Below are 13,786 nucleotides of genomic sequence, written 5' to 3'. Positions count from 1 at the left end.
AATTTTTGACTATGTTTTGTTTTTTATTTACATAGGATCGGGTCAATCGGTTCAACCAATGACCCACCGGTTGAACCAATAACCCAGTGACCCAGTGACCTAATCGGTTCGATCACCGGTTCGATTCTGACAACTATGGTTGGTACACCTCTCTAAATAAAAAATATAAAATTAATAAATAAAAATAAGAAAAATGCAGAAAATGAGAATGCAAAATGTAAGAGTTCTCAAAATATTACCTAACTTACTCAAAATTGTCATCAGTTTGATTTGGTGAATGTCCATAATCAATTACTATTCCATTAACCCCACTTCTAACCCAATCATTATTCTCATCCTCAAAGTGACGAATTTCTTCTAACAAAATTAAGTCACCATTATCATTTTGCATTAATTGCTCAAACTGCATGATTTTCTTTTCTCCCATATTATATATGTCTCGAGAACTAATTAGCCTAGGGATAAACCATTCATGATCATGAGGATCTTTCACAAATATCACTTGTTGAGCTTGGTTTGTAAATACAAAAGATTCATCACTCTCTTGATCACCGGTATGTATTAAGCGTGAAAAGTTCACTAATGTGAAACTCAAGTAATCTTTCTTAACTCCTCTACCTTTGGTTATGTCAACCCAGTCACTTTAAACAAGACAACCTTAAATTCTTCAAAGTAATTTAACTCTATAATATCAGTCAATCTTCCATAATAATTGATATTTCCCAACTTGGGAGCATTATCACTTGCACTTGCATAGCTAATCACCTTTGAGACAACCATGACACCAGAATTTTGTGTTGCCTTAGACTCTTCATGCTTCTTTGTTCGAAATCAATACCCATTGTTCAAATCAAAACCTTTGAATCGTTTTGCAATGTAACTTGGACCTCGTAAAAGGGTTCTTATATCACTTTGCGTACCAAATGTGATATCCAACTTGTTAATCTAATCAGAAAATAATATAGAAGCTATAAACTTTTGAGAAAGTAACATGATATTAACTAAAAAGTAATAATTAAATCCTTTACTTACTTCATCCTTGAACCATTCATGAAATGAAATAAAATGCAAGCGATCAAGTTGATGTGGAGAAAGGCGGCGCTTGCGATGTGTTCTCTTAATCTCACTAACATGTTCACTGTACATGTGACCCATATATATGTCACTAATAATGTTATATATGGTAAACAATAAAGAGAGCTAGATGATCACTTACTTTCTATAATCTTCAACCACTTTAGAAGCACAATTAAAGAGCACATATCAATGGGTTTGCAACCATGCTTTATCATCTATTAGAAATGCTTCTTCTTTGTCAAATGGCTTCCCAATAGAAGGAAAAAAAGCATCTTTCTTGATCAGCCTCATGCTCAATCTCCATTTTATTTTTTGTTGACCAATAAGATCTTGAACTCCCACCTTCCATATATAGTGAGCAAAATACCAAACATTCATTTGAAATATATCCCTCTACAATAGAACCTTCTGGACATGCTTGATTTCAAACATACGATTTTAAAGTGCATAAATACCTATAACATAAGTTAATATTATTCTACTATATATGAAAATGGACTGAACCTGTAATTTAAATCTAATATATATAATTATTCACACCTTTCTATTGGATAAATCCAGCTATATTGGACCGGACCTGCAATTTTAGTTTCAGTTGCTAAATGAATAACCAAATGTACCATAATTGTGAAAAATGATAGGAGGAAGAGCTTCTCCATGTCACACAATATTAAGGTAATCTTCTCCTCAAGTAGTGTTAATTTTTTCACTTCAAGATTTTTAATGTATATCCCTCGAAAGAATGTGCACAATTCGATCAAAACAAAGCTCATCTTTTTACCTATTGTTCCTCGTAAAGCAAGTGGAAGAAGTTCTTGCATTATAACATGGCAATCATGAGATTTTAGCCCTAATATTTTCTATTTCCGAATGCAACGAGAGACATTAGATGCATAGCCATGTGGAAGCTTAACATTTTCTAGTATTTCATAAAACAACTTCTTTTTAGCAGAAGACATTGAGAAATAAGAAGGAGGGAGAAATGTCTTTCCATTAGCTCGTTGTTGAGGCCATAAGCTAGGCCTTATGTTCCCCTAAATCTGTCTTTTAGAAACAGAAAATAAATATTATAAAACCAAATTTAAGTTCACAAGTAAAATTGAAATGGAACAAATTCTGCTTTAACACTAGTGAGGTTTTGACAGAATGAAAAATGAAGTTCATCACTCCATGGGAAATATCAGGAGCTTAGCAACTAGTAAAAAATACAATATAGTAATAGCTAGCATGTTCTCCATATTTCATAGGAGTATGATATCAGGTCAAAGAAAAACTTAACTTCGTAACTGAAGAATTAATTACAAAAATACTTCATAAACTAATATTGGACACTGGATATTGATAAACTGAAGAATCTAGCAGCTATCAATAGACCAATCGGTACAGTATCGCTATTTGCCACATGCACTAAAGAGAGACATAAATAAAACCTGAAAGTTTATTTCGGCATTTTATTGAACACAAAACTGGCAGCCCATAAATCAATACATACTTAGTAGACTTACTAATTTTCAGATTAATGATTGTACAAAATTTAGGCGAGCCACTATATCAAAATATAGACAATAGATACTATATAACTACTCGATGACTGGATAAGTTTTCAAACCTGAATCTAGCTTCGGAGTTGACCCAGCTTGAATTCCTGGTAATCAAACCAAATTAGAATGACATATTATAGGTTACAGCACTTCTAAAAAGAAAAGCAACAATAAAAATTACCTGTTCCTGTAAAGCCTCTCTCAGATGAGATACAAGGCTAGCTCTAGATGATTCTATAGCTGTTAGTTGCTCAATGAAGTCCCTAAGTATGACATTATGTCCCTGGAGTTCATCTACTACTGCAGATCCACGGAATTGCCGTACTCATTAAAGATTAAATAAGTAAGGAATATCCAAATAAGATGAAATCAACAAGACTCCCATTAAACACATTACCTAATAGTCTACTTACATTACAACTAATACACAAGCTGCTTGGATGAAAGTGTAATATCAAATAAATACAGGGAGTGTATTAAATAAAATAAAATAAATTAAAAAAGATGAAAATAATAATAATAAAAAAATATTTTCTAGTTGTTCAGACTTCAGATCCTTTGTTTCTATAAGGCAGTCACTTGAACAAAATCCATTTGATCCTAAACGATTGTCTAATTTTAATTACGCACATGAATTGAAAAAATAATAACAAATCTTATGGTTTTATATATAGATTAAAACACTCCAACCAAGCTCGTAAGTTAAAAACACACATCAAAGACACATTAATTAGGCATCATCCAAATTGCAGATTCCTTTATCATCTCACATCTTAAATTGAAAATAAAAATAAACCAAACGACAGTTCAATTGACGACACATAGCTTCAGTTGCATGAACAAGAATTAGCATTAATAGCAGAAAACTAAATTCGAAGCTTAAGAACTGGAACCGCAAGATCTAAAACAGTTAAAATAATGAGTAATGCAAACGCGAAGATCTAACTTGTAAGAGAATGAAATGAAGGAGTTGTAAGAGAGAGCACAATAAATTGAAGCTGCGAACGAGTCGACTCGGCGATATCTGAAGGAGCAGATCGGAGCTGCAAGAAGGATCTGAGTCAAAGAGCGAGTTCGTGAGCCCTAAATCGAAAATGAGAGAGAAAGATAGAAAGCGATAGGTATGAGCCTTTCTCTTCTCTGAACAACATAGAAAGTGATAGAAGGATCTGAGTCAAAGAGCACAATTACTTGATCTGAACTGCGGCGGCGAGGGCGGCAGTGACCGCTACAGCGAGCTTCGGCGGTGAGGTTAGGCTCTCTCTTTTCTGAGACCTCTTTCTTTGGTTTCTCTGAATCTCTTATTTCTTTAGTTTAGATACAAAATTATTTTAATAAAAATAATACTAGCCATAATTTTATGGCCACTAAAAATATTTTATTAAAAAGGTAGTGATAGTAATAATAATAATTGTCATTACAATATAATTTTAATAAGAATAATACAGACCATAATTTTATAACCATTAAAATTTTTTCATTAAAAAATATTTTAATGATATAATACTAGTCATAACTCTATGGCCACTAAAAATTTTTTACAAACAAAATTTTTTTTGTATTTATTAGTGACAATAAAGACAATTACCATTATAAGATATAGTAGTAATGACAAATATATAATTGCCGCAAAAACATAACTTAAATTAAGGAATTAATGGCTATTATGTTATTGCCACTAAAAGTTTGTCACTAAAACATATTTTTTTGTAGTGTTGAAATATTATAGCTATTATCCTATAAAAAAATATAATACACAATGGAACTCAATCAAAATAAAAGTTTTTCTTTTTAGGACTATAAAAATATAGTTTCTAATAATAAAAAACTCTACATAAATTATTAGAAAAGTATGGTAATAAAATAGACTAAATCTCTACCGTGATCTCTGAGATTCACATTTTTTTTCATTTTAGTTTCTTAGATTTAAAATCCACTATACTGGTCTCCAAGATCCAACTCTAGGCACCATATTGGTCCATAAATCCTTTCTTACACCAAATAAGTGAACAAAATACTGTGCTACCTTTGACTTGTCACCCTGGACACAGGGCTAAACAGCGTCGTTTCGTTTTGTCATTTAAAAAAAACAAAAACAAAAATATAAAAAAGAATTTATATGATGCGCAAATCGTTTTATCTTTTCTTATTTTCAAAACGACCTCATTTTTTTCTATTTAAGTGCCAAAATAAAACGATGCTATTTAGCCAAATAATTCCAAGAAAAATCGAAAAGGAGGATACAAATTAAAATAGCAACAAAATTTTTAAATATTTCTGTAAGGAAAAAACAACATAATCACTTGAAATATACTGGAACCAATATAAAAATAATAATAAAAAATATAGAAATTAATTCACATGTTAAACCCAGCAAAAAATATCATCCATTTTTAAACTATCATAGAGACTTTAAGAAGAAAACTTACCCCAAATCTAAAAAATCAAAGATAGGTACTAAAATGGGACTACTTGAAAAAAAATTAAAAAATATCAAGCCAAAAACAATAGCATTTACAACTAAACATTATCAAATAGAACAACGCCAAAAAATAGACAATATATTAGGGAAAAAAAATTTAAACATCATTACTTACCTACTATAACCTAACATAGTCCAAAAATTTAACCGCTAAGAAGAGAAGAAAAAATAGTCATGAAAAATGGATAATCACCCACAAAAAAGAGGACACAATTAAATAGAGTGAAAAAATTTTTACATAAAAAAAATAAAATTAAAAAAAAACCCAAAATATAAGCAGATCAAAATGGAAGAGATATATTCTTTGTTTTAGAAAGAATGCAAAAGTTCTAATCTAAACAAAAAACCATGTCTATTAGCACCAGAGACAAAAATAATTCCAAAAAGTTTATACTATTCAAACATAAACAAATCATATAAATGCAAACCTTAAAAATCTCCATGCAAAAACATCAGATTTGCACTAAGAAAAAGATGCTTCTTAATGTTCACTGCTAATAGGATCAGAATATGAAACTAAATTCTGTTCTACAATCATGTACAATATCAATATTAGATGTCACTGAATTTTGTTTTTTCTTTAGAAAAAGTAAAAAATTTATGGTTAAAACTAAACATAAGATGATAACATCAATATTGTAACCAAAGTTTCATGTAAAACACGGTATTAGAATATTAGTCAAGCTCACCCATATCATCTGAAAGCATTACATGCGCAGGTATATAGCCTTGGCTTTAAACTTTGTACTATTTTTACAACCCATTTGCAATTAAAAATTTCAAGGACATTTGTTGTATACTCTAAAAATATGAAGAAAGGAATGACTTAAAGATAATGAAAATGGATAAGAACGCTAAAAATTTCATGCATTTCCAGCATCAGGTAAATTCGGAGTCTGACTTTAAGTAATTTTTTTAAGGTTAATACTCAAATTAGTCTCTGAAAGATCACGCGATCTTTATTTTTGTCCCCAAATGATTTTTTTAATCAAATTAGTTCCTGAAAGATAAAATATAAGTCAAATTAGTCATTCCGTCAGTTGAATGATGAGGTGTCACGTGAAGTGCCACGTGGCATGCCACGTGGCAGGTCAGTTGACATGTAAAAAAGTAATTATTTTAAATTTTAAATCTTTTAAATTTTTTAAAATTATAATTTTTATTATTGTTTAATTTATATAGTAAAACTCAATAATTGAAAAACTGGTTTATGGAATCACTTTTTGAATCTTAATATTCTAATATAATTTTTTAAATATTTCATTTAAAACAAAAAGAATTTTATTTTAATACGAAACATATCTATTTATATAATGTACTAGTGTGGAGTAGCCTATGTTATGCATAGGTATAATGTTTTCTATTTTATTTTATCTTATTGATTTGTGAAATTAAAATAGAAAACATAAAGGTTCACAAAGGTTAGGATATAAATAAGTGAATATATGGTTCACAAAGGGATTCAGAACTAGAATTCGTTCAGCATCTCATTAGTTTTATTTTATTTTCTTCTTTATCATGAGTAACTAAACCTCTTTAGTTAAAGGTTAGGAACTATGTTTAATTTTTCATCGATTGGTAATCTAACTATTTCTTTCATTTTGATTTATGCATTTATATTTTTTTAAGATTGAGTCTCGTTCTTCATCTTTAATGGTTGAAAATATTATAATCCTGTCTTGGATTTTATTATTACTTTAAAAAATTTAATATCAAAATTAGTGTAAAATTCTTTCTCATAATTTTCAACTTGACTAAGAATAGTATTTTAAAAGTTGTACGGCGTTGAATCAAAATTGTGGTTAACCTCATTGCTTAGTTAGTTGACCAAAGAGAAATTGAATAGCCAAAAAATTAGAATTTAATTATATATGATTTATCGTAATATTTTTGCATGAATCAAAGTGAAAAAACATGATAATTTTTTTTTCTAAAAGTTAAACATCTCTAAAACCTTTAACATTCTTTAATCACTTTTTTTTTCTTCAATTTCATAAGCATTTATTCATTCACACTAACATTCTCCTTCACTGTTGTTTATTATTTGAAGATTCATATTCTTCCTTTTGCAAATGTCCGATCTTCTAATTAGAAGTTACTTAATTCAATCCTTTAATCTTTGTTGGAATGATATTCACTCACCATGATATTATTTGGAACGATTTAATGCATTTGCCAATATTCGAACATATTAAATTTTTGACTCATCATATATATATATATATATATTCTTGGATTATTAAATTTTAGTCATGATGGTTATTTCTTTATATGTTAATAAATTTTTTAGTGCAACTATTAATATTTTATTGGATTGTTTTTGTACATTAATAATTTAAAATTATACATAAATTAAGTCACTCTTTATTATTGTTTACAATAATTTTAAATAATTGATTAAAATAATTGTCATATCTTAAATTATTTTGTATAAATATTTTATTTAATGTCAATAAATTTTTTTATTACAACTAATAGTCTTTTAAAAAAATTTAATTTTTGTGTATTAATAATTGAAAAATACTATTTATAATTAGCAGTATTTTTTAATTTAATTATTGAATTTTTTTAGTTATACTGGGAGCTAATAAAATTAAAGTTATAAACTGAAGAAAATAAATTTCATATTAAAAACTTTAAAAATATCATATCCAAGTTTAATAGACGTAATAAATAAATTGAGGTAATCATTCAAATTTTTCTAAAACTAATCTAACCAAATACAAATACTAGAATTAAACTATTTAAATAATATTTAAGCGATTTAAATCTAGACTTTAGGAACACATAAATTAGAGTAATTTTCATAAGGATAACTAACTGAAATAATGTCATCAGTTTGACCATTTAGAATCTGTGTAAATTCAAACAATCCTCTTGTTAAATAAGCTTTATCAATTGCTATCCATCTAATACGATAAGGTATAGAATAGCCACACTAAGAAATCAAATTGACCTTTTTTCTCATCAATGACATTACATTAATGCACCAGAAGGGAGATAATTTCTGAAAAAAATCACAATACGTTAGAAAAATATTTTTTAATAAAAAAATTTCAAAAGATGGAATTTTAAACACGATATTAATCTTTTAAATTGTATTTCCAAGGCTAACACAATTATTTAAAAATTGAACCTAAGTTAAAGAAACTCAATCTCATTATATGCTCTATTTTAAAGATTTTCTAGCAGACATAGAAAGTATGAAGAGGATAGAATTTGAACTTAGCCTATAAAACTCCTTAAAAACAATTGCTTATTGAAAAACCTAACTTCACCCACATTGTAAGCTCCGAAAAAATTTAACTAGTAAATTGATTAATTAAAGACTGTGTTAATTGGGATTAAGGCATTCGAAATATGTAAAAATATTAGAATCTATAATTTAAAAATTTAACGGTAAAATTTGAATTAAGAAAATTAAATTGAGCGCAAAAATATAATTATTTTGGAAAAAACGTGTACTGGCATTAAAATTATCTGTATCGGCTTAAATTTGTTCAGTACTGCGAGTGAGAAAAATTAAAAATGTAAAAATAATAAAGAAAAATATTTAGAATGGAACCTAAGCACTTATCTTAAAGGTTTTGGTCCAAAGTTGGGCCACACTTGGGCCCAAGTCCAAGTATATAACACCCCACCCTTAATGAATTTTCAGCACTCCCCTTTCCCATTTGAGAGAGAGCAATGTTGGAGAAGAGAGGGAAGAGAGAAACCATGCCCTAACCCTATTATTCATCACCATCTTCATTTGCTTATAACTTTTACTCTAGAGCTTCGATCGCCGCATCGTTTACGGCCACGCAAAGTTTATCTCCTCCTCTTCAATTCTATCCAATTATTTTGGTAAGTAACTCAAAATTCTAGTTCCAGTTTCTTATTCAAACTTGATTTCGTGTTTTGAGTTTGGGTATTGAGAATTTTTGGTGATTTTGATGTTATAAGAGTTCTTTAACTTGTGTTCTTGGTGATTTTCATCACAAATTTTAGTGGATAAAGGTAAGGACCTCCTTTTTCCTCTTGGTTCATTAATTTATATGAGCCTTAGTTTTAACATTGTGCCAAGTTGTATGATACGATGTTAGATTGAGTAATTCAAAGTTTGACTTGGTGAAGTTTTGGAGTTTGAACTTGGACATTGGTGTGAGCCAATTTGAGAGAAATTAAAAAAAAGTTTAGAAGTTTGAAATTTGCAACATTAAGTTATGAGTTTCAGTTTCGGATAAATACCATGTAATGTGACATGAAATCCTAAGCTAATGGACCTAGGATTATTGTTGAATTGTTGTGGTTGATTTTTTGGTGTAGTAAAAATTATGATATGTTGGATATCGATTGTTAGTTGTTGTTATGAATTGTGAATCTAATTGTTGTTGAGTTTGGATATGAGATTGTGGAATTATTTCTTATTATGGCAAGTGATACGAAAATTGGGTCGGAGGTCATGATAGGGTGAGGAATCCCTTTCTTGGTAAGTTGAGGTAAGTGATAGTGTGGTTATGTTGTGATTGATGAATTGATGATGTTGAATTGGATAATTGATCTAATTTGGTTGTGGATTGTAAATGTATGAATGTGTATGCTAAAGGTTTAATCGGTTGATTAGGTGTTGGAATGGTTGGAAAGGGTAGAGAATTTGACATATGTATGTTGAGTATGTTTAGCAAAGATTTTAAACTGAATTGGATTGAGGAATTGGTCAAATGGAACATTTGTGGAATTTGGTAAAAATAAATTTTTAGCCAATTTCGATGGGCCATAACTTGGTGTTTGAAGTTCAAATTTGAACAAAATTTATCTTAAATTAAAGCTAGTGGAAAGATCTTTAAAATCATCTAAGAATGAGGGAAAACAAACTTTTGTAGAGAAAGTTATGAATGATTAAAAATTGGAGTTTAAAAACTAAAATCTGAATGTTGCAGAAAACCATACGCATGAGGAGTATTACAGAATTGAAAGAGTTTCGTGTGCATACCATGCGTATGCACAAAAGTCAAATCATGCGTACGCATAACCCATGTGTTCGCACGACTTGCATTTCAGAATTGAACAATTTTCGTGCGCGTTTCTGCGCGTACGCACAAAAGTGAATTCGTGCATATGCACAACTGTCCTATATTTTAGAAAATATTAATTTTAACTATTTTTGCCTATCCAATCTACCTTTTCACCTCTGTAACCCCCTGTTTAAGGTCCGGAAACTAGTTTTTAGGCTCTGGAATGAGTGAGAGTATATTGAAGGCATTAAATTGAATTATTCCCGAATAGACGCTTGGTTAAATTGGATGACATAGTTGTGAGGATGGTGATTCATTCTGCTCGCGGTGAAGACAGTGGTATTATTCCGCTCACGAGTTAATGGAGTTGATAAATGATAAAAAATGAACCTAAGCTTGATAAATTGATAATCAATTGGCGCTGAGGAGGTTGAGAATTCCCTTCGGTTATACGTTTATACATACATATATATGGAGATTATGAATTGATTATAATTGAAGTGTGACGGACACTATGTAACACCCTACTACACAGAACGCTTGAGTCGTAAAGCAGAAGTGGCGAGGTATTACGATATATATGTATAATAATTAAAAGAATATAATATACGAGGAGTCTTGAAGGATGGGTAAAGCAAGATCGTGAAAATTAAAAGCACAACGCTCAGAAATAATGTTTACTAGCGTAAGAAGAGCGAAGAGATACCTATATATACATGTAAGGGGAGAAGGTCAATAAATACAAAATATTCAAGCTCCGGGCTCAACCTGCGAAGTTAAGACTTGCCAGAGTATATATATATAATCCCAAGTCTCCCAAAATTACTTAAAATAAACACCTAGTTCTCCATGAAACCTTTATGAGGTACAAAAGTAAAACATGCACTAGGGAGAAGTCTAAACGTACATATACATAATAAAACACAATAGACAAAGTCCCAGCTTCACTTGCAACATGAAACTCTAGACGCTCACCGAGGCGCATCTCGACCTGCATATGAAAAACAACAATATTATATGGGATGAGAACCGAGGGTTCTCAGTATGGTTAAGGTGCCCACATACATAACATATAAGGTCCCGGAAAAGCCAGAAGTGATCCTAGAACTCCGAAACTCAAATTATAAATCTCAAAACTATAATTTTAAACCACAAGTAAGGTAGGTCATCTAAGGATATTAAAGTTCTAACTCAATCATAACTTATCCTCTTGGTTTCTCACCTCCCTCCAACCCTCTTGAACTCTGGTGCACAGACAAACAAAACAGACAAGACAAGCACATACAGAAAGCATATACAACAAGTAGGCAATTAGCAATTAACATGAATAAATAATTAAGCAAGCCAAGACAATGCACACTCAAACAAAATATACAAATACACATGATGCATGCCTACCCTACGGCTGATGAGTCTCATTTGTCGGTTATATATCCGAACCCGACATCTCCTTGTAGCTAACTGTGGACAGAACACCACAACATGGAACATGTATTACTCGTCTCCCCATGCCGGTGTTTCACCCAATCCAGAATAGGTATTACTCGTCTACTCAGGTAGATGGCTCAAACCATAACCCGGGTAGGAATTACTTGTCTATCCACAGGCCATGACTCGGATAGGAATTACTCGTCTACCCATAAAATCACATCTCGAATAGGAATTACTCGTCTATCCTCAAAATCTCATCTTGGATAGGAATTACTCATTTATCTACAAAAGCATAACTCGGATAGGGATTACTCGTCTATCTTCCAAAATATTATCCATAATCTCAACATTCAAAAATATATTTATACATAATTTCTCATCAAACTCCATAAGCTACTTCTCAAGCTCATACTCACCACTTCACCGCCTTTCTTCACTTCCAATTTACCTCACATTCCTAGTGCAAATCCCCTTCATCGTACTACTATAACTCAATTTTGGGGTCTTAGATAGTAAAAATAGAGGTTTAGAGGTTCAAAACCATGTTTAAATCATAAAACATAAGTTGTTGAAAAAACAGGGTGTGTGTGCGCACACCGCTCGTGCGTACGCATAAGCCAAAACACAGCCCATGTTCGGTGCGTGCGCACATGCACCAGCACTTTCAAAAATTCTGTAACTTAACTAAATCAGTTTTCTGCACCCGTTTTTTGAAGTCCATAACTTCCTCTACAAAATTTTGATTTGCACAAACTTTATACCGTTTTAAAGTCCTTGAAATTATCTTTAATTTGAAAATAGTTTCATTCAAAACCAAAATTTGAGGCTCAAGTTATAGACCGCCAAATTTCGTTCAAAATCGTGTTTTTCATAAAAAACACCATCCTTTATTTTTACCACATTTTCCAACTCAAACTAACATTCCAGGTTTTTAACTAACCCAAAACAAGCTAAATTCAATCTCGGCCCTTCTCATACATTTCACAACCCACCAATATACTTACTCATCAACTTCAACCCCAAGAATTCATAACCAAACATAATTCCATACTCAAACATTAAAATAGCATCATTATTCATTCAATACATTATCTCATCAACCTTCCACCACACTTATATCATTAATCAACACAACAATAATCCACATTCAACCAACACAACATAACTTATAATCAATTTTATAATCAATCCTCAACATTCACATTCTCAATCCCAACAATCCAAAATCACACAATATATTTTAATTCACTCATTAATCATCAACATGTCAACAACCATTATTATTCGATACTCATCAAACACATAATCCATCACATACCAACTCAATCACCCTTCATACCCAATTCATATACCACTTATGCATTTCAACAATAATCCATTCGACTTACCCGGTCCACGGCCTCTGGCCCAATGTCCTCGTCAATCATCTTTCATAACTCTACCATATTCACATACATATATTAATTCTCAAATTCATAGTACACATATACATATTAGTTCCTTAATAACCTCAAAAACTAAACATTCAATCCAAACTTATCCTATGGCCATCTAGCCTAAGTTTTCACGACACATTACATATTATATACGAGAAACCAAAACCATATCTTGGCCGATTCCTCGTAAAACCCAAAGACACCTCAAGGTCAACGTTCTTCAAGAGTCCACAATTCTAAAGCCACTCCGAACTGAATTTTCAGCCACCAAGGTCAAACAACCAAGCTCCCAACATTATCAATATACTCCAATTCAATATTATTCAATTTAATTCCACAACATAACACTTTAATCAACATTCAAGCTTTCTAATTCACTAAACAACAAGAAGTTTGGGATCCTCATCTTACTCATGCCTCAACTAAACAAAATTCGCTAATTTCTGCGAGCTAATTCGAACCTAAGACACTAAAATTATATAAATTATCAATTCCAACTCCCCTCAAATTCGAAACTGAGAAGGGAATATTTGGGTAAAAAAATGAATTCCTAATCAAATTATTCTATGGGTTTTGTAGAGGGTTCTGAGATGAACGCGTAGCTGCTGACAGCTTGTCAATTGGAGCTCCAGATTGAAAGTTACGATGAAATGAAATTGGACCAAGGGTTTGGCTATGGCTTCTTCTCCCCTCACCCATTTCAGCGTGTTTCCATCTTCAATTGAGGGAAGAAGGGCTGATGCCCTTCATTTATATGTAAATAGCTGGGCCTTGGGCCCATTTTGGGCCCGATTTACTTGGTTCGGCCCAATTTTGGGCCGG

General features: G+C 31.1%; 2 long non-coding RNA genes across 3 annotated transcripts in view; one reads left to right on the top strand and one right to left on the bottom strand.

The window, feature by feature from the left end:
• Positions 225-3,919, bottom strand: LOC110265637. 2 transcript variants are annotated; one of them, XR_002351809.1, is made up of 7 exons: positions 3,810-3,919; positions 3,565-3,674; positions 2,800-2,918; positions 2,687-2,722; positions 1,217-1,419; positions 1,033-1,138; positions 225-945 (listed from the first exon to the last, which is right to left on the bottom strand). It is a non-coding gene; the product is annotated as an uncharacterized LOC110265637 (long non-coding RNA). The 2 variants fall into 2 exon arrangements; XR_002351810.1 differs by having other exon boundaries at positions 3,565-3,701; positions 3,810-3,916.
• LOC110265636 overlaps positions 4,226-13,786 on the top strand; it is a 12,505-nt gene continuing 2,944 nt past the window's right edge. Inside the window, exons 1-2 of the long non-coding RNA XR_002351808.1 lie at positions 4,226-4,332; positions 6,652-6,658. This is a non-coding gene — a long non-coding RNA (uncharacterized LOC110265636). The remainder of the gene's footprint in view (positions 4,333-6,651; positions 6,659-13,786) is intronic.

This window comes from Arachis ipaensis, chromosome B08, assembly GCF_000816755.2.
Source record: "Arachis ipaensis cultivar K30076 chromosome B08, Araip1.1, whole genome shotgun sequence".
NCBI classification, from domain to species: domain Eukaryota; kingdom Viridiplantae; phylum Streptophyta; class Magnoliopsida; order Fabales; family Fabaceae; genus Arachis; species Arachis ipaensis.
Note: the sequence above shows the minus strand (reverse complement) of the source record. Positions and strands in the feature narration are given on the sequence as shown.